At 47.1% G+C, this 20812-nt stretch overlaps 1 protein-coding gene across 10 annotated transcripts in view; it reads left to right on the top strand.

The window, feature by feature from the left end:
• Positions 1-7525: 7525 nt before the first annotated feature.
• Positions 7526-20812, top strand: part of RNF152 (ring finger protein 152) — an 81459-nt gene continuing 68172 nt past the window's right edge. The window contains exons 1-4 of one of the 10 annotated variants that reach the window (XR_003435291.1): positions 7923-8910; positions 9379-9408; positions 10418-13537; positions 13571-13723. The gene's annotated coding sequence lies outside the window, so the exon portion shown is untranslated. Of the gene's footprint in view, positions 7641-7922; positions 13538-13570; positions 13724-20812 lie in introns of those variants that run through there. The other 9 variants (XR_003435289.1, XR_003435292.1, XR_003435290.1 and 6 more) reach the window with 9 other exon arrangements.

Below are 20812 nucleotides of genomic sequence, written 5' to 3'. Positions count from 1 at the left end.
TTGTTAAGTAAAAACGTAGAGAAAATCCCCTGACAGGGGTTGTAGGGAGCAGGAATCTGGAATGGACAAAAGAAACTCCTGTTTGGTCGTTTTGAACATTTATTAAGCCCTGACTGTGTGCAGGGCATGGGCTCTCTATTCTGCATGGTGCTGTGGGGCGCGCTGTATGAATAACCAATGGGTCCTAAGAGTGCATGTTGCTGAATGCAAGTTCATGTGCTGGATGCGGAGTGAGGCCAAATAAACCGAAACATCTGAGTTTGGAGCAGAGAAAGGTTTACTGCAGGGCCAGGCAAGGAGAACGGGTGGCTTGTGTCAAAAACCCTGAACTCCCCGATGGTACTGGGGGGAGAAGTTTTTATAGGCAAAATTTGGGGTGAGGGCTGCAGGGTGTGTGACTTTGCTCTGACTGGTTGGTGGGGGGGGAAGAGGGTGGTGTTTCAGGAATCCTGTGCTCAGCCTGGAAATTACCATCCTCCACCTGGGTGGAGGGCCTAGTTCCTGCCGAAGAGATCAGAGATATTGTTCTGTATATTCCTTGAGGAGGCACCAGGACCCTGCCCCATCGATGCACTATTGTTTCTTGATTGTTCCTCCTTTGTTTCTGCATTCCTTCCCCTCTCTGATTAGCAACTGTTTGAATCTGCTCTTTGGAACTCTGGAAGGTGTAGGAGGGTGAATGAAGCCTATTTACTACCAACAGGAAATGGGGGACAAAGAAAGGATTTGTACCTTGAGGGCTTCACAGGGTTTCATGCACAGATGGTAAAAATGAATCTGGTTGGAGAAATTTGAGTGAGCTTTGAAGGGACAGAGGGTCAGGGTGAGAGGCAGTGATGTAAACACCCTTGGAAACTTTGAAAGCACTGAATCTTTGGGGATTACAATGATAAACATAGGTCATGTAACTGCACAAAGAAATGGTGTGGGTAAGGATAAGAAAGAGCGGATCTGCTTGAAATCTTGGGGGACACTTGGGGCCCTGCAGGATTGTGAGCCACAGTGAGGCTTAGAAGCCACTTGCTAACCCTGAGCTACAACAGGGGAAGCTTGGAAGAGACAGATGCCTTTAAACCAAATCAAAGGGATTGTCTTGATGCTGGTTGATGGGAGGAGTCTTGGTGCAGAGATTCACGGGAGGTGCTTTGGGTTCTACAGACCTGGGTCAAGTTTACATTCACCATTTACTGGTCATGTTAAGTTGGGCAAAGTGCTTAAATTGTCTAGGCCTCAGTGTCCTCATCTGTAAAGTGGAGACATTCACACTGCTGCTAACGTTCTTTTAAGGATGAGTGGAAAATGGTCAGCGACACCAGCTGCACACAGGCTCAATAACCGTGCACTGACAAAAAAGGGATTATAGGTATTTACTGATTTTGGACTCGATTGATATCCTGTAGTTCCCCCGCCCTGTGGCAGAATAATCTGTGCTCTTTAAAACAGACGAATATGTGACCTTGTCAAACTGCTGTGGACACTGTGAAGCGGAGGAGGTGTCAGAAGAGAGTGAAGGAGAAGGTTTAGGATCTGGTAGGGGGTCCTTTACTCCAGGAACCCCGCCAGCACACTCCACCCACTGGGAAGAGAGGGAAGTAACAGCAGAGGAAATACATTAAAGCCGGAAGAGGTAGGAAGTATGTGAAGAACGTCCTATTTGGCATCATCCTTCACTGACCTCTGAAGGTCTGACCTCTGGGGGGTGTCAAGGGTGCCACTTCTCCTGACCACTAGGGGGTGCTCTGACTTGGTCCTCTGGATCCAGAAGCACAGAAACAGATGTTTGGTTCCTTTGAGTTTGAATGATTAGGGCAGGAGGTGGCTGAGAACAGAGACAGTGGGAAGAAGAGGGTGGGTGATGCCAGGTCTGGACCTGGAGCAGGTATGGGGTGCCAGGTCAACTTGGGCAAGATGAAGGCTAGGGACGGAGTACAGAAGAATGGATCCTGGAGAGTCTGGAGCCAGTTTCGGGGACCCATAGGACAAGGCCTTGGATCCAGACCTGGGTCTCGACAAATGGTGATAGAACATCCTCATTCTTTTTCCCTTTTTTCTCAAAGCTGCACTTTTGCCCTAACTGGCCGCCGGAGCAGCAGGTGTAGTGGCCAAGCGAGGGGAGGAGCCCAATGGATGCCAGGAACCTGACAGCTGATGGAAAGGAAAGGCAGGGGAGGCAGCAGGAATGGCACGGGTGATAGAAGGTGGACGTGCTGTGGAAGGAGAGAGGATAGGACAGAAGATGGAGGTGACACACAAGGGTGTAAGAAAGGAGCTACGCTTTCCAATCCTCTCCTGGCTGATCAGCTGTGGCCACTCCAACCCATTAATCAGTGAGAACAGTGTCTCATATTGATTGTACAAGGAAGAGAATTCAGTTTATAATGATTTCCTTCCGCCAAGCTTATAGCAAAGACACTAGCAACTTACTGGTGGGAGCGAGGGTCTCAGTCAACCCCAAACCGTACAAATGTGATGAGAAAGCAGCAGATACCTGCTGCTGAGGAGGGTGTCCAGAGGACCATGGCATCACACTGTAAGCTGACACTCAGCCAGGACGCACCAAAATGGCCACCTTGTTTATGGTCATCATCCAAATTGACTGGCGGATGCCTGTGCCTATAGCTCTTGACTATCATCCCTGCTTGTGGCCACATAATTCTAACCAACAGTTTTGGAATGTGTATTGTACATATTAAAGATGAGGTTAAGAAAAAAGATGGCTTTGTTCAACCCATCGCCACTTTTAGAAAAGCAATCTGGGTATGGTTCTTATGAAATCCTTTGGAGTTTACAGAATCCTTCAGTTATTTTGTTCCGGATGAGGCTGCATTGTCCATAGATAGTACCTGGCTCTAAATAGGTAAGAGATTAGACACTGTTTCAAATATAGTAGCTCTCTCACTTAGAGAACACCTTACTGGAATAATTAGTCTGTTGAGATTGGTTTACGTAGGGCCCCCAAATAAAAACCAGTCTTGAAATGTGCACTATCTTAGCAATCGCTAACAGTAAACTATCTTAGACTATACGTACTTGAAGACCGTTTTTTACACTTTTAAAAAGACTATGTGTACTTTAAGGTGGCAAAAAAATCACATAAGGGAAAAAGTAAATTTGCAAATTGAGAAAGAAAAATTCACTCTTTCTCCTGGTTGTTTCTCCTTTACTTTCACATATAATACTTCACTTCTGACACTTCCGGTCACCAGATGTGTGGGGTTTTTCCCCAAGGTAAGTAATTCTCTGTGACACCATAAGGCAGCTGGGTGGCTTTATGATTTAACTCAGATCTGACACTGGAGAACTGGAGTTACCTGGAGATAACGTCAGATCCCAAAGGTGAGGGATTCAGTCCTAGAAGACTGCACACCCCCCAACTTCAGACGCCAATCAGAAGTCCAGATTGTCCCCTGTGCTTCTGACCAGTCAGCTCTAAATCAGAGATTCCCGCCGTAGGTTTGATTAATTTGCTAGAGCAGCTCACAGAACTCAGGGACACCGTTTACTTACTGTTTACCAGTTTATTATAAAAGGGTACAATAAAGGATACAGCTGAACATCCAGATGGAAGACATGCATAGGGCGAGGTATGTGGGAAGGGGCGAGGAGCGTCCATGCCCTCTGCAGGCCACCCCTCTCCAGCACCCCAACGTGCTCACCAACTGGAAGCTCTCTGAACCCTGTACTTTTGGGATTTTTATGGAGGATTCATCACAGAGACATGATCGATCCGTAATTGCACTTCTAGCCTCTCTCCCCTCTTTGGGGGAATATGGAGTGGGGCTGAAAATTCCAAGCTTCTGATCTTGGTCTTTCTGGTGACCAGCCCCCATCCAGGAGCCTACCCAGGGTGACCTCATTAGAACAAAAGACATTTCTATCACCTTGATGTCAGGAACCAGCATCAAAGACCAAATATTAGAATAAAAGATGCTTCTAGTGTACTTATCACTGAGAAAATGACAAGGGTTTTAGGAGCTCTGGGCCAGGAACTGGGGGCGTGGACCAATATATATTTTTTCCTACTATTTCATACAAATCTATTTGGTTTAAACACCTATTAGGAAGGATGATAATGTGTTTGGTTAAATCTGCCTCTGGGTTATTCACAGCACATGAAAGCTGTCTAAATGCAGCTCCTACTTCAATGCTTTTAAACAGCTTTATTTAGGTATAATTTATGTACCATAAAATCCACTTGTTTTAAGTGTACGACTATCACCATAGTTCAGTTTCAAGATGCAGTTTTAATATGTAAAACTCAAACATGTTAAACAGAAAACTCATGCTCATTATTGGGCTGGATTAAGGTCTTTAGGGGTCTCAAGCACCTGGCAGGGTTTGTGTGTTTCCCTATCCTCATTCTCCTCTGACTCTGCCTCTCTCCTGTATTTCCTCCTTCTCTCCCTCCCTCTTAGCATCTTAGGTGCTCAGGGAACAAGTTGAAATATAATCTCTGCCCTCGAAGATCAAGAACACAGTCATGAAAAGTGATAACAAAAGATTATCACATTGTTTTGTGGAAGTGACATCCCGATAGAAGGGCAGTCCTGGGAATCATGGGGTCACATTTATCTCAGCCCCACCCCGTGTTCTAGGAGATTTAAGGGTTCAGCTCGATAAACATTTATGGGATACCTATGCTTGATGCTGTGGGTACAAAGATGAATAAGAACTCATCCCTGCCTGGATTTAAGCAGCTTTCATTCAACCTCAAGTGACTATGCATCAATAAATGTTACTGGTCTGACTAACCTTGTAACCCAGTCCCAGTACCTTGACTCAGCCCAGGGGAGTGGAGTGGGGATATTAGAGCCCTCCCCCTCACACACATCCTGTCTGATGGCAGGAAGTCTCTCCCTCTTCAGCTCTCCCCTCAAAAGGCACCTTCTCAGGGGGCCCTCCCTGGCCACCAAACTAAAATTTCAGCTTCCATCCAATACAAAGTCTTCACAACACCCCTCCCTGCTTGATTTCCCCCTCTTTCCTTCCCTTTCCCTCCCCAGCACACAGTTTCTTTCTCTGATTTATTATCTTGTGTATTCCCGGCTTCCTCCATTAGGATGTAAAGTTCTGTGAGGGTAGGGATGTGGGTCTGTTTCCTTCTCTGTCCTAACTCTAGGGCCAGGGTCCAGGTACAGAGTCCACACTCAAGGAATATTTGTTGAAGGAACTAAGGACTATCTGATCCTATCTTACTCCCCAGTGCCGGGGGCCCCATCCTGATAAGCCTGGTTCTTCAAGACCTGGGGTGCTGCCTTGATCTCGTCTCCCTCCCTCCCACACATGGGCACAGTGCCTCAGTCTGGAGCGTTATGCCTTCCTGAAGCTTTGACCATGCTGCCTGCCAGCGTGCGCTTCTCAACACTGCCTGCTCCTAACTGCCTTGATCCTGGAAGTGTCTCACTGAAGAGTCCTTTTCGACATGTAGTTGCCTGTGCCTCTCCTGACTCAAACCGTGGCTGCCCGCCCCGGCGCTGGCCCCCAACTCATCTTAAGAGCTGCGTATCCCGGTCTGCCCCACTAAATTAACCTTCTCTGTGTGACAGCTTTACAAGACTGGACAGAAGGCAGAACACCCGTGATGTGGTTGTGAATTAAAATACCAGTCAGGGGGAATGAATGACTAAGGGTGTTAGAGTTTACCCAACTCCATGCTGAATGCTTGAATCCTCCCAAAGAATTGTTTGGAAAGCAGCTGAAAAAGATTTTAAACATTTTGTAATAATTAGCGATCCCTGAAAGTAGCTTCCTCAATGTAGTCTTTAAAATCACTCTTGTATAATAATATTTCTAGGCTAAACTTTTCTAGTAAAATCTTGGTGTGTTGTAACTCATCATCCTATTCAAAGCTCCTGGTCAATATCAGAGTTTTCAATACTCTTATTAGCTTCTCATTAAAAGAACAACAACAACAAGGAAAAGAATTTTTTTTGGTTCCTGAAGTTGAGCCTGAAAATAAGACTCCTTAAGTTTTCTACTCCAAGAATATATGTCTGCTTTTAAAGCAGACATATCGCTTTCCTTCCTGCCAGGTGTACAATAGAGGATATAACTTCAGGGAGCAAAAGGACATGGGTCAGGCAGGTGAACATTTTATTTGGGATCCTAGAAAAGCCTGATACCCATCAAGCTTTATGTTTCTTGGTGACTGATTTCTGTATGTGCTGAGTGACCGCACATTTGGGAACACTATTAACAGGTTTTTATCTGAGAGACAAGAAGGGTCCCTTGAGTACACTTTGAATTTTAGTAGGTCACATAGCGTGGTTCATGGGGCTTCCATCTCGTAATCTTGGCAGAAGCATTTACATGAGCTATTGGGAGAGGTTAGAATGGGAGTTCTTTTCTTGTGGCCAAGACTGTAGGGACATAAAGACAGCTCCATTCTGGCAGCCCAGAAAGGCTGCCCGCTCTGCTGGATGACTAGGGACCACTCAGTTGAACCCTGGTGCTGGAGATCCAGGAAAGTTGGCAGGCTTCACTTTACTAGAGTCAGAGAACAGACTTTTGGGTTTCCGTTCTGCAAAGAAATCCTTTAAAAAGGCAACAGAGAGCATGGACACCATCCTCTACCAGCGACCTCCCTCCTCCATTCTGCTATTCTGCAGTTAACACAAGAGCCACGCCTAGATTTTCTCGGAGGAACTAGACATTCTAAGCATGTCCCTAAGGTAGGAGTTCGGTTTCAGGGTGGAGAATAGGGTGGGCCCCGAGGTCCCGGGGATTCGCACTGACATGTAACCCTCAGGACTGGCCCCTCCCTGTTCCTGCTCCCTGCACCCCATCCTAGGGAACCAGGTGGTGGAGTGTCATTAAGGCTTCTTTGGACGCATCCTCCCCTCCACCAAAGCAGGACCCCGCCCTGCCTGGACCACATGAACTCTTAGGGGCAGCCAGAAAGTACCAGCGGTGACGCGGACCCAGGGCAGTTTCTGGAAACGTGACGATCTCGACTCCCCCCTCGCTCGGTCCCCAGGTCCCGAGCTGCAGACTGGTCCCCGCCGGCCTCTGCCCCTACCTCAGACCCGCCCTCCTGCCGGCCGAGCTCGGCCTCCTTTCACACCTGATTCCAGCTCGGGTCCCACTCGCGCGCCGTGGAGGGGACAACGTCGAGGTCCCGGCCGAGGTCGGGCACTTGGAGGCAAGGCCGAGGGAGCGCGCGGGGGAGGGTGGGCGGCTCCTCAGCCCGTGAGTGGTTTGCGATTTGGGACTGACAGACTGAAGTCCTGGACCAGCGGGGAGGTGGGAGGGAAGGGGCGTGGGAGGTGGAGCCGCCGGGGAGGGGCGGTGCCGCGGGGAGCGGAGCCCGGCCTCTCGCCCCCACCCCTTTTGGTGCCCGAGTCTGGGCGGTGACACAAAAAGCTCCCGCTCCTAGCCGAGCGCCTGGCGGCGGTGTTCGACTGCGAGCGCGGAGGGCGGCCGGGCAGGTGGGGCTCCTCCTGAGGGTCCGAGCAGGGAGCTGGGGCTGCAGGCGCCGCCGCCGCCGCGCTCCCCGCGCCCGCCCCGCAGCCCTCGGCGCGCGTCTGGCCGAGCGGGTGACGGGCGCGCCGGGACCCCCCGGCGATGCTGCTGCTGCCGCTGCCGCCGCCGCCGTCGCCGCTTCTGTAGGGAGCGCCGGAGCCCGCTGCGGAGAGAGGTCGGTGAGTTTCGGTTTCTCGGTTCTGTTCCTCCTGGGTCGCAGGCGGCGAGAGGAGCGCGAAGGGATGTCTGCGCCCCCGCGGCGGCCGCGCCCGGAACTAGGGAAGCTGGAAAGGGGAGGTGCCGCCTGGCGGGTAGAGGGGGCACCTTTTGGACTGTGGAGAGCGGGGTGGCGGGGCCGCAGGGGTCGCGGGGAACGGGGCCCGGGGCGCGGCGAGGCAGCCCGGGAGCGCGCGGGAGGGGGCCCCTGGAGTTGCGTCTCTCCCGAACGCCGGCAGAGCTGCGCCCGCGGCTGGGTCTCGGGAGCGGCGCTATCGGCGGCTCCGCCGAGTCCTCGGATGCCCTCTGGAGCTCCTGTCCGAGGGAGCCGGTCTCGTGCCCGCGCCGCGCGCGCCCCCCCCGGGATGGGCCCCTGGCAGGGCCTCTGTCGAGCGCTTCCGCCCCCCCGGAAGTTGTCTCTGCGGTCCCCGGGCCCCTCCGGGGAGGAGAGGGCTTAGTGGAGGGATAGATGTTGGGGGTCTTTTGTGCGCACCCACGCGTCCGGGGCGCTCGCTCCTGGGAGGGCAGCGGCAGCACAAAGCAGGCTGGACTCGTGGGACGCTGCTCCGGAGGCGGCGGTCCCCAATCCCGCCTAGGCTGGGGGCGGCGCCGCAAGGTTTTGCAGAGAGTAGAGAAATCGGCAAAACAGAGTGACCGGGACTTGATGAGGTGGCGGACAGGGGCGACGGAAAGAAGGATGCTCGCGAACGCAGCGCTGGTGTGTCTCTTTGGGCGCGTGACTGGGCGCCCCGCGTTCCCACATAACCGGGTTTACCTAGTATATTTTGCTTGTGTTCCACGGTGCTATGCTATGCCTTCTCGTTTTTCTTTCTTTCTGAGGGATTACCGTTGCCAGTGGAGGCTCTACAACCAGAGGATAACTTAGGGGCGTGGGAGACTGCAGAGGAGTCCGGGGAGGTCGTTGTTTGTCCCGCGGAGACGATTAGGAAGCGTTACGCCCCTCGGCGGCCCGCCAGCCCGCCACACCTCCGCCGCCTTCCTCCACCTCCCCCCAGTGCACCCACGCCACCACCGCTGCTCTGCCCGGGAGGTCGTTTGGGTTTCTCTGCTGCGCCTATCTAACCCTTACTGCATGTATTTCACTGCAGGCTGAACAAAGCTCAGGCTCAGTTGTGCTTCCTGCTTGTCAGCCTCTTGCCTCCCAAACGCGTACCATTTCCACTTGATGTCATCACGCAGAAGGGGGTGAAAGGGACTCGGTGACAGATTCAGGTAACCACCGCTAATCTGGGTAGCCTCCTGGGTGTCTCTGGGTCATTCAGGTCAACGGGCGTTTGCAGGGGGGGTATTTGGGTGGTTTCTGCCTCACACCATCCATTCCTATCTGTTTGGAGCAGAAGGGGCTGCTGAAACTCCTGATTCAAAGAAAGAAATTGCAAAAGACTTGAAACCTTCCTTTTGAAGAAGTCATTGAGGGCAGGCTGCGTTTGGGGTTGTATAAATTCCACCTGGTTCCCTTTGAGGGGAATTTGATATAATCCACACATAGGCAGTTGTATCTGAACGTGGGGTTTGGATTTGTGTCTGCTTTCTATCTGTAGTAATACATTTTGGCTTCAGTCTGTAGATGGGATATCATTTGTTGAAAAGGTATTGGTCAAATGTCCTAATTGTTCACCTTCTTATGAAACACTGTCTCTCTTCCCCCCCACCCCCCCCACCCCCGCTTTATTGTAATAGTGTTTGAAATATCAAGAAGGACGTGCAGAAGTAAGTTACTGGGAGGTGGGAGGGAGGACAGTTGGGGGAGCAGAAAATGGAGCTTCAGTTAAGCTTCCATTTATATAGCCATGAACCATTAGGCCCTCAGTCTGCATTTTATCTTTAGGTGTTGGTTCTTTTCCAAAAACTCTGGCCTATTATTCTTTTCATTCCAAGGATAGTTCTGTTTTGATGGCAGCCTAACCAGGTCTGGGGTTATCTTGATAAAGCTCAGTGAAAGCCTACCCTTCAGATGGATCAGGACACCTGGTGTTGGTGTTGTCTCCTAGAGCGCAGAGTCATGGTGTCCTACACGAGAAGCAGGGAAGAAGGATGTGTATGGACATAGACTCAAGTTTTATTTTGCAGGAAGAAGGGACGGCTGAGGACCAGAGGCCAGTGTGCTGTCTCTTGCACTATAGCAACAGCATGGTATCTGGGGCAGATTCTCCCTTCACCATTTTTTCCCCCAAATCCCTTAAAAAATAAAATTTTAAAACTTGAAAGATTTGTCATTCCCCTCTAGGGTAGTTTTGTTTGGAAACGTGACTTTTAACAAAACATCAGTGATGCTGGCATTTATTCTTCGACTCAGAGCATTCATGTATCACCAGGAAAAGTAGATGAGTTATCAACCTGTCCCAGCTGAAACAAAGACCAGTGCTTTGGAAAGATCAGCCTTGTAGTGGGGCTAAGGTAGAGGTATTTTGACAAGTGGTTTTTATGTCAGCAGTAATGCAGGGTGTGTGCTGTGCAAGAGGGGAAGCTACGTGATGGGATAATAGGGAGTGTAATAATGCAATAGAAACAAAGGGTGTGTGTGTGTGTGTTTTAAATAGAAAAAATAAATACCTCACCCACAAAATTCCACATGGGAAAACAGCTGCCTGAACATGTAAATGCATGTCCAAGAACAAAGATAGCCGTAGCACAGAGTTAGCTTTCAATGTGGTTTTCAATTGTGTCTAGTAATAAATCCTAATCAAGTGTTGTACTGATGTTTAATTTGTTCTTTTAGGTGGATGCTCCCCACTCCCAGATGTCGGCAGTAGTGTGTTTTAGTTTTAGGTTGGAGGAGCCCTAGAGGTGATGAGACCGACTTTTTCCGCCAGAGCCGAGTCCTTTCTACAGTGTTCATTTAATTCATTTGGCAGATGTTTATGGAGCTCCTGATAGGCACCTGGCTCTCTGATCACTGCCAAGGGGCAGGCTGGGGCGGAGTGTGGAGACACAAAGGCGAACCGCCTTCCAGAGCTTCTGGGGGGATGGAGAAATGAAGACCTGACTAATTAGGTGCAGTGGGCGCTAGAGAGAGGGGAGCAAAGAGGGGGTACTGGACTTCTGAGGAGGCAGCCTATGATCATCCCGCCTCCACTTGAACGCCTCTTTCATTAGGGTGCTCACTGCTTCGCCAATGTCTGCACCTGTTGTCAGAAGGCGACCTTCTCTTCATAGTCTTTAAACTCCGCAGCTGAATTCCACATGAATGGGTAGATTTCACCATTGTCGAGAGGTTATTCTGTTTTCATTCCTTATTCTCTCAGAGTTGTTTAGATCTGTCTATCCTGTTGGCACCCTCTACATTTCAAGGCATTATTCAGGCCCTGCTGCACTTGAATTTTGAAATAAATTCTGCTTTTCTGAATTAGAAAACAGATGGGAGGGGGACGTTTGCAGATCTCTCTCTTTTTTAAGCAGTGATGTATCAGCAAGATAGGTTAGGTTATTCTGCCATAACAAATAACCTCCGGGTCTCAGTGGCCCGGTTTCTTTCTTTCCCACACTGTGTGTCCAACACAGTCAGCAAGTGGGCCCTGCTCATCGTAGTCATGCAACGACCCAAATTGGTGGGGGTGTGATCTTGACGTGTGATCAAGGTCACAAGATCACTGCAGATCAAGGTCACAAGATCACTGCAGCATGGGAGAGGAAGCTCCAGGGGATCTTGCTCCAAAATGACATGATCTGACCCTGAAGTGACTTATGTTGCTTCACCAGACTAGTCCTATGACCCCGTTTAACGACAATCTGATATTTCTTGTACTGAAAAAGGGAAAACCGGATATAGGTGAGTAGCACTAATGACCTTCCACAAGTGATGTGGTCTAGTGTGTTCCTATGGGGTCTAGCTTATTAGCACATTGAGTGTTATACGAGTATGGATTGAATGAACAAATGATACGTCGCTTAAAGAATCTGGTCGTACTCCAACCTGTTCTTTACTAGTATGTTCCTATTATATTTGCTAATATGACCTCACACCGGTCATCAAATAAAAAATGATAATTATTTTCTCTTTTTGCCTGTTTTGAGTAGTTCTTTGTTCTGACGTGATAGGCCAGGAATGTTTCCAAGGCTGGTTCTAGGAGGTTCTGTGCTTAGCATTATATAATAGAGAGGGGTTGCTTACACACTTCCTCTCCCTCGCTGTCTGCCTCTTGTCTAAGACTTCCTGAGTTTGTTTGAGCAGCCAAGGGTAGAAAAAGCAACGGTGGGCCTAGCGTCACCCAGGATGTGGCCTCCCTCGGCCAATACGGCAGATAAGACCTAGAGGGGGCAGGGGATGTGTGGGGTAGTCTGGATCTTCCTCTTATTGCTTTGATATTAGACAAAGGAATTTTGGACAAGAGGTATTTTCTGGTCATAGGGCTAATAGAACACCTGAGAGTTCTGGGGCATTCAGACTTTCATCAGCAACCATTGTGGCTATGAGGGTGGTAAGTTTTAAAGCCTCCCTTTCTGCACCCTCCCTAAAAATAGTTGGGTTCTGTGGCATAGTCATTGTGAGGGGCTGTGGATTAAGTGGCTGGTGGCTTGTTGAGAGATTTTGCTGTGCAGAGTGCTGGTCACGCAAATAATCTTTGTTGTGATAAATGCGTGCATGGATTAGAACGTCTAGGATTTGATATATACCTTTAGCATAAGTATGGAATCGAACAAGAGTATGGCTTCTGGGTCAGTAATCACCTTGTTGAAGTCGTTTTTACAGACAGCTCTCCATAGGCAGGTGATATGGTAAACTGACTGCTAGCTCCTGAGTCAGTGACCAGAGGACCTCAGTGTTGGCCTAAGAGCCCAGAGGCTGCCCCCTAGTCCAGCTTTCCTTGAGTGACAAAGGATTGCACCCGTAGGAGTTCTGAGGTGGAGATGAGCAGCTGAGAAACCGGCAGAGAGATCAGATGCAGCCCATCCAAGACCTCCAGGTACTAATTCAGGGCGAGGCGCAGACTGAGAGAGGGAGAAAATGAAGCCCGGAGGGACTGGTCTTTGGGAAGCTCCAAAATACATGCCTAGATTTTGTTGGGCCTCTGAGTTCCTACCGTTTTACTTTCATAGTGAAGTTGGCCATCTAGGTAGAAGACCCCTGTGGAGGGAACGTGGTTCCTGGCACTGCCATTCGCAATGACGTGGTTGCAATGTCGTGGAAGCCGGAAGCAAGGAACGTGTTGGTTTTCCTGATCCTTCCCTCAGGGCTTTGGGAGCTACACTGTATGTTCCAGGATAAAACAAGTACTTGTTTTATGGTTAAGGATTTTCTATTTCCAGTTGACTTAGTGTCATTGTGAGAGTTCAGGAGGGAGGCCTCAAGTCGTGTATATGTGATTTGCATTTCCTTTGGGTAGCTCTTGAGGCCTGGGATTTCCTGCCGGAGACCTGATGTGGCTGCGCAGGCCTTGGAGCACATTCCTTGTGGAGTTGTGTGTGTGTGTGTGTGTGTGTGTGTGTGTGTGTGTCGGGGGGCGGGGAGGGGGGCGGGTGGGTGTGGTACCTGTGAGCTGCTGGGAGTCAAGGGGCTGAGTAGGAAAGGATGCCTTATTCACCACTTGATTTATTAATTCCTGCATGGATGAAACTCATTGCAACATCCTGCATGGTAAAGGTTATTATTGTAACATCATATAGGCTTCCTGGGGGAGCAGACTTCCCCAGGGAAGGGATTGATCAAATGCAGATGTGCTGCTGGTGGAGAATAAGTCGTGAGGAAATGGAGTCTCCGAACGCAGTATTCTGTGCTTGTGTTTTCTCTTTCTGCTCCCCCATCCCCATCTTACTCCTACCTGTCAAGGAAGTGTAACTTTTCTGCCTCACTTTCCATTAATAAGTCCAGATAATCACATGTAATGTGCTCCTCACTGAGGTTCTACAAGAACTGATGAGATTTTGGTAAAAGCTTTGAGAGATACTGTGGAAATAGATACTGTGGAAATAGGGGCCATTATTATTCACGTTGGTGTTCCGCTTATTAACAGATTAACTGATCATCTTTATTTTTTAAATTTTTTATTTCTTTTAACATCTTTATTGGAGTATAATTGCTTTACAATGGTGCGTTAGTTTCTGCTGTATAACAAAGTGAATCAGCTATATGTATACATATATCCCCATGTCCCCTCCCTCCCACCCTCCCTATCCCACCCCTCTAGGTGGTCACAAAGCACCCAGCTGATCTCCCTGTGCTATGCGGCTGCTTCCCACTAGCTATCTGTTTTACGTTTGGTAGTGTATATATGTCCATGCCACTCTCTCACTTCATCCCAGCTTACCCTTCCCCCTCCCCGTGTCCTCAAGTCCATCCTCTACGTCTGCGTCTTTATTCCTGTCCTGCCCGTAGGTTCTTCAGAACCATTTTTTTTTTAAGATTCCATATATGTGTGTTAGTATGCGGTATTTGTTTTTCTGACTTACTTCACTCTGTATGATAGACTCTAGGTCCATCCACCTCACTACAAATAACTCAGTTTCGTTCCTTTTCATGGCTGAATAATACTCCATTGTATATATGTGCCACATCTTCTTTATCCGTTCATCTGTCGATGGACACTTCGGCTGTTTCCGTGTCCTGGCTGTTGTAAATAGTGAACTCAGCATCTTTAGTGACAGTTCCCACATCTTCCTTGATTTCCATCCCCACTGCCACATCTTAGCTGAGAACCTTATTTCTCTCATTCCTGGCTTTCCCAGCCCCAGCTTCCTGTCCAGCTTTGACTTTTGCTCTGCATGACTTTAAAACACAACATTAGCTGGGATGGTTAGCCCACTAGTCCCCCAAAATGCTTTGCATGGCCCTATTTCTTAATCCTGGAATATTCTGTGGCCTACAGTCTCCTGTGCCTCATGATACCCCATCATTAAAGGTGTGACTCAGCTCTTAACTCTCCTAAAAAACTTAACTCCATCATTTTAGCTCATAGCAATCCTCGACGCCTCCACAGTTCTCTGTCAAAATTACCTCTCTCATTTCACTCAACATTCATTCTACAAAGGGCACTTATCATTAGATTGTCCTGTATTATCACGTAAGATTGAAGTGTCTTTTTCTGTTTAATTGCAAAGAATAGAAACCCACTAAAGCTAGTTCATGTAACAGGAGGTGTGTTGACAAGATGTCCCAGGGTGTCTTTTGTCATCAAACCACATATCACAAGTCATTGCTCAGCTGGGGGAGAGGGTAAGGCGTACAGTTCTTTCCAAGGGGCCTGCAGGCTGGTAGATGTAGAGATGAAAATAGCAGGATCTCAGTTCTCTTGCAAGTTCCTTAAAGATGAAGACTGGATGAGGTTTGACCTTATTTTGTATTCCCTACCACGTTTGTACAAATTAAGGGCTCCGTACATACTCGATCATTGATAACACAGAAATGATTTTGACTTACTGTGGTGAGGGAATTATACATGCTTTGGGCCTGTGGAATTGAAGTTAAGAAGAGAGAAAATTATTTTTAAGAGCTTCCCCTACTTGCATTAATAATGAGTAAATGTTGAATCAGATTAGGGTTGCCAGACTGCAGTGTGCATACCAGTGGTTGGGAGGTGAACATTCTCATAGAGGGTCATCATTCTAACAAAATGAATTGTCACTGGTGGCCTGTTTTTCAACTTGAATTGGGCTGATTCTTCCAAAACAATAACAAAGCAAACAAAAAACCCCTCTTCCTGGGGACATACAGTAAGCAGCATCAGAACTCTACACTCCACCAAGCCAGCCAACAAACTCAGGGAGCAGATGGTGCTGTTTGGGTTTGACATGAGTGGGTGACAGTTTCCCACAAATGGCTACCACCCCTCCCTTCCTAATTAACTTCTGGCCATAAATGCCTTTGGGAGGGACATCTGGTTTACCTCACTTCTTTTGATCTTGGAATAATTCACAGGATAGAAAGTCTTCTTTAGCCCTCGGAATGCTCGATCATTATGGATAGTGTTATTATGAAAGAGGAAATGTGTTCAGCTGCTTGGAGAGAATGACCAGGAATATATTAACATTAAAATAATGTTCTCAGTTTGACAGGTAATGAATGGAGCTAAGAGATAAATGTCTCAGAAACAAAGTATTTGGTGTGATGTTCTTTTGCAGTTGTGTCGCTCTGTAGGTTTGCAGATTGCTTCCTTTCAGGTTAAATGAAACTGAAAGTGGTTGGAGAGCAGGAGGGTAGATCTCTACCATGCAGGTAGAGTGCCAGCCATCCTTAACTGGGGTAAGTACCTGTCCATGTATTCCTGCCCCATCACACGAACCCTTCAGGAGCTTCAGGTAGGAGTTCATCTATTCACCTATGGTGGTGGCTAAAATAGCCTTTGAAACACTGAGCATCAATAACTTAAAACTCATATTAGGTATGCAATTGTATTCATTACATTTATTCAAATATTGAGTGCCTACTGTTTGCCAGGCACAGTTCTGCCCAATTCTAACTAAAATCCCTACCTTGCCTTAGCTTAATGTACGAGCTTAACTCATAATTGATTTGGCTTCTTCTGCCTTTTTTTTTTTTTCTTGCAATGGCGACACTGAAAGTGGAGAGAATAAAAGAAATGTATCTGATACTCTCCTCTCTCAGTTCTTGATGCCTCACTATATATGCTCACCTTACTTGAACCTAATTCAGTTGAATGGTTGAAAGCATGGAACTTTTGAAGCAAGATGGGTTGGGTTCAAACATGAGCTCTGTCATAATGACCTTGAGTAAATAAGGTCTGACTGAGCCTTGGTTTCTTCCTCTGGAAAATGGAGGTCAATCAATCTCACTGAGTTATTGTGAGTGTGAGATCATTTATATAAGGTGCTTCGTGTGTTGTCCTACACATCACAAGCCCTGCGTAATGGCAACTATTATTATCGTCCATTTTATGTAGTATTTACCATCCACCAGTCTTGGTGCTGGGTTCTGGAAATCTTGGGGTCAATAGTTATGGTCTAAACTGAAGGAGCTCTTAAACTAGCCAAGGAAATACCCACATCCAAATAACTCCAGCCTGCGGCATTTATGTGAAGATTTCTTCTGTATGTCGTGTCATTGGAGTCTTGTCATTGGAAAGTCTTTGTAAAGCTTAAATGGTGTGGCATTTTAAAAGGATAGGCCTTCTCAGGAGGAAGCTGGAGGAAGCTGTGAGGTTCTAGGACAGCCCACGGGCAACCCAGGCCTTCCTTAAAGGGCACCAGGCGCCTTTCTCCTAGGGCCTCATTTCCCTCAGGCAAGTGAAGTAATGTACCTCCCTTTGCTGAGGTCTGGTTTCTTGGGGGTAGGGTGACCCACTGACTCAGCTTGTCCAGGCCTAAGAGGGTACCTGAGTTGAGGGACTTGCCATTTTAAAACCAGAATAGTCCCAGGAAACCTGGGACCGGTTGGTCACCCTACTTAGGGGTCCTGTCCTTGTTCTGTGATTGTTGTTCGCATCCTGAAGCAGGCTTTGTAGACATTTCACATCGTTAGAGGCACAGCCATCGTAAGACAGGAGGCAGGAGAGAATGGGGCAGGATAAGACTGGAGAAGGCAGTGTGGCTGTCAATCTATATTTGAATCTGCTTTTTGGATGGAATCTTTATTAGTATTAGTATTATTTTAAAGAAGAGAGCTCTTTAATAAAGGCACAAAAACTAGACTGTACAATGCAAAATATAAAGTTAATGGAGCCTTTAAAAAGTTTCCCCTAGACAGTGGTATTTGCTATGCCTGGTAGGGCTGTTGAATGGAACTTGGTACATAGTAGACATTCAGTAAATATTTGTTGAAGGAAGGCTAGAATCAACTTAATCTTCAGAAATAGCTTTGAGAGCTGGGTTCCAGTTCAGGCTGGATTTGAGCCTGGGCCTTTGATACCTAATTTGAAAGTGTGTAAACCCAGATCTGCTCTTGTTGCAAGCAGATTCCTTGTTGTGCTGATATCCGAAGTGTATTTATGTAGGAGCTTAGGCCCTTCTCGACTTGTGTTTTTTTCTTCTCGGTGAAACCACACGACACCAGCAGATGGGTTGCCTTGTCTTTTGGTTGCAGCTAGGATGTTTCTGGAACGTGCCCGTGTTGTAAACATGACAGTAGTGTGGGCTGTGATGGGGGCGCTTGTGTACACAGTGCTCAGTGCTTTCCTCCCAAAGGTGTGGGAGGGATTTCCTGCTGAGTCTGTTAATTCCAAATGGGGGCTGGGAAGGGGACCAGGCCTGGCTCCATACTGCTGGGTGGAGATGTCCAGAGCCGGGCTCCCAGTTGCCAGCGTTCCCTCCTCCTGAACCTTCGTTATGAACACAGATGGCAACCTATAAGGCTCTTAGATAAGCCACAGATTTTTCTAGTCTTTAGCTGAGGCTTCAAATGGTAATCTTTTGTCTTCTGTTTCTTCCTGAGAAGTGTTAACTGTTTATCCAGGGATGGTAGGACCTGCAGCAAGTTGCCAGAAACAGTAATTAGTTTGCTGGTTGCCAGTTCTCTAAATCTCATGCACAGAGCACCTGAGGGCAACTGCCAGACATTTACATCACCCTTCACATCAGATTCCCATGTCATCATTATGTACGCTGAGAAATCATATTCTTTTATGTTCCTGACAAGCCAGATTTCTTCATGGGTTCTTACTTCACCTAAGAAGAAGGTAAATAGCTTATCTACGGAAGGGGAATCTTTCGGGTAAACAGAATTGATTTACTAAATTGCCTTTATTTCTATACACAAAATACTAAATATTAGTTCAAAGAGAGTGTTTCTTTGCAGAGTCCATAGTTTACTTTTTTTTTTTTCCAACAGTGGAGTCAGAGCTATCAAAAATTTATTGTTCATACGCCTTGAGTTTATATCAAAATAATAAATAAAGTTTTTGAGAATTGCATCTCAGGGCGGTCGTACTTCCCTACAAGGAGTTCATTGACGTACAAGGAAAAATGTCTTTACTAAGAAGTTAAAAACAACACGACAGACTTCACTCCAGACTTATTATACCTTACTTGTTGAAATCTGTCCATGCAGATGCCGAACCCTCTCTTTAATGTGCTCCTTAAAATAGCATTCTCTTGGGATCAAGTCCAGTCTGCAATGGAAATTGAAGGAGACCCTGTCCAGACAATTTAGAATTCCTTGTAAATTAGGAGGGCAGCGATAATCAATTTTGAAGCCTAAGCGTGATTCAGCCTAGTTCTTCTGGTTGGCTTGACTTTTGTTTTATTCCTTGTTCTTGACTTACTGCAAAAGGCATTGCCATGCAATTTTGTTTCCACTTTTCGTAAAGGTGGATGGGACTTGACTTAGCCTAAGACCCTAGATGTCTCCCCCTCACCATAGGAGGAAGCAGTTCGGAACAGACTGACTCTTCTCCGGGTTCTGGAGGCTGCTTCCCTCGTTTTAACTTCTCCTTCGAGATTCCGACTTGTAAAGAAACAAATTTCTTCCTTTTATGAGGCTTTTTAGTGCTAGGTGATTAGTGTCGTTCGATATAATCTATAGTACTTAACAACTAGATACACTGTTTTCCCAAAGCAGATCACAGTGAAAATAAGAGTTAGAGAGAGAGAGAGGCATCAATTTGAGGGAGGAAGCGTGAGTGAAGAGAATGATGGGGGTAATAATTGTGTCAGTGTATTGTATTTAAAACATTTTAATTTTAGCTTCAAAATTAAGAACCACCGTTGTTTACATGGTGATGTTGGTTTGTAATTAATAGCATCTGGCCCAAGCAAACTGAAGTCGCTATTAGTAATATTCTACAAAACAACATGAAAGTTCATCAGATATTTCCCTTCCCAACTGTGTCAGATTCCACAATGAATTTTATGACAACCAAAAGACAATTTTGGGGGGCAGAGGAGATGGCTGTGGTACAAAAATAGAGACAGTGTTTATTATATGCTTCAGGTTCAGTGCTAAGAGCTTTAAGCACATTATCTGGGAGGCAGGAGATCCTGGAAACTTAGGTAACTTCTTCAAGGTCACACAGTGAATTTATGCCAGAGCCAGGATCTGAACCCGGGCAGTCTGTGCTCTTAACCACAGCCTGGGAGCTACATTCACAACTGGAAGAAGATCGGAAGAAGCAAAAGCTTTTCTTTTTTAACCCAACAGGTTCAGTGTGACATAATTTAGGAAGAGATCTGACTTCTGCACGGTCCTGTCTTTGGGGAACAAAGATGGATGCATTTGGGCAACCATCTGCCTGAATCAGTTTCATGTTGGCTCTGAGGTAGCATGGTTTGAAAGACTCTGTGACAGGTCCTGTTGGGAAATTTGCAGTGAGATTTCCAGCTATTACCCGGGCTTTGCCCTGTGCTAACAAATTTCTATGAAGCCTGGTGGTGTGAATTGTTTCTCAAAGGGCCACTTGACTGAAAGACAGTGTGTGTGGCTGGGAGCTTAAGACTTTCACGAGCACACTGCTAAAAAATGTTTGAACCAAATAGCGTTTTTTACTACCCCTCCTCCCCTAGTTCCTATTTCTTCCCCTAAACAAAAAGGGAATAAATCATATCCTTTCATATTGTTATTCCTTTGTTTGTACAGTTTCCTTTTCCTGGAACCACCTTTTTCTTCTCCACCGCCCTGCAAAAAAACCCCCACAACATTTCGATGGAAAGCCATGAGTATATGCTTCCTTCGAGACGTCTTTCCTATTCCACTTTCCCTATGGCTTCTCCTCCAACTCTCTCAGCCGGAATTCATTGCCCTTCCATTTGTTCTTTTAAATCCCACTTACCCCCATGTCTGATAATCTACATATACTTGCCTCCCCTGCTCCACTGTGAAGTCTTTGACTTGTAAGACCTTGTCTTGTTTAGGAGCCTGGAGCTTGGATGAATGAATGGAGGAACGAACAAGCAAATGAACGAACAGACTATCGATACGTGGATTTGCTGGGATTGATTAGAGTGTATGGTAGTGGGAAATGGTGGTGGATCTGAGCATTGACGTATGTGCAACTGTGGAGACTGGCTAGATGCTTACCAAAGTCTCGGCAATATTGCCATTTGGGGCTGGTTAATTTTTTCTTGTGGGGAGACTGTCCTGTGCACTGGGGGACGTTTAGGAGCTTCCCTGGACTCTACCCACTAGATGCCAGTTACCCAGCTATAACAATCAGAGATGTCTCCAGACATTGCCACCTGCCTCTTGAGAGTCAAAATTGCCCGCAGTTGACAACCACTGTATTGGACTACT

This window comes from Aethalodelphis obliquidens, unplaced genomic scaffold (assembly GCF_003676395.1).
Source record: "Aethalodelphis obliquidens isolate GAN/ISIS:26980383/991018 unplaced genomic scaffold, ASM367639v1 scaffold19, whole genome shotgun sequence".
In the NCBI taxonomy this organism is placed as follows: Eukaryota; Metazoa; Chordata; class Mammalia; order Artiodactyla; family Delphinidae; genus Aethalodelphis; species Aethalodelphis obliquidens.
This window is presented reverse-complemented; position numbering and strand designations above follow the sequence as displayed.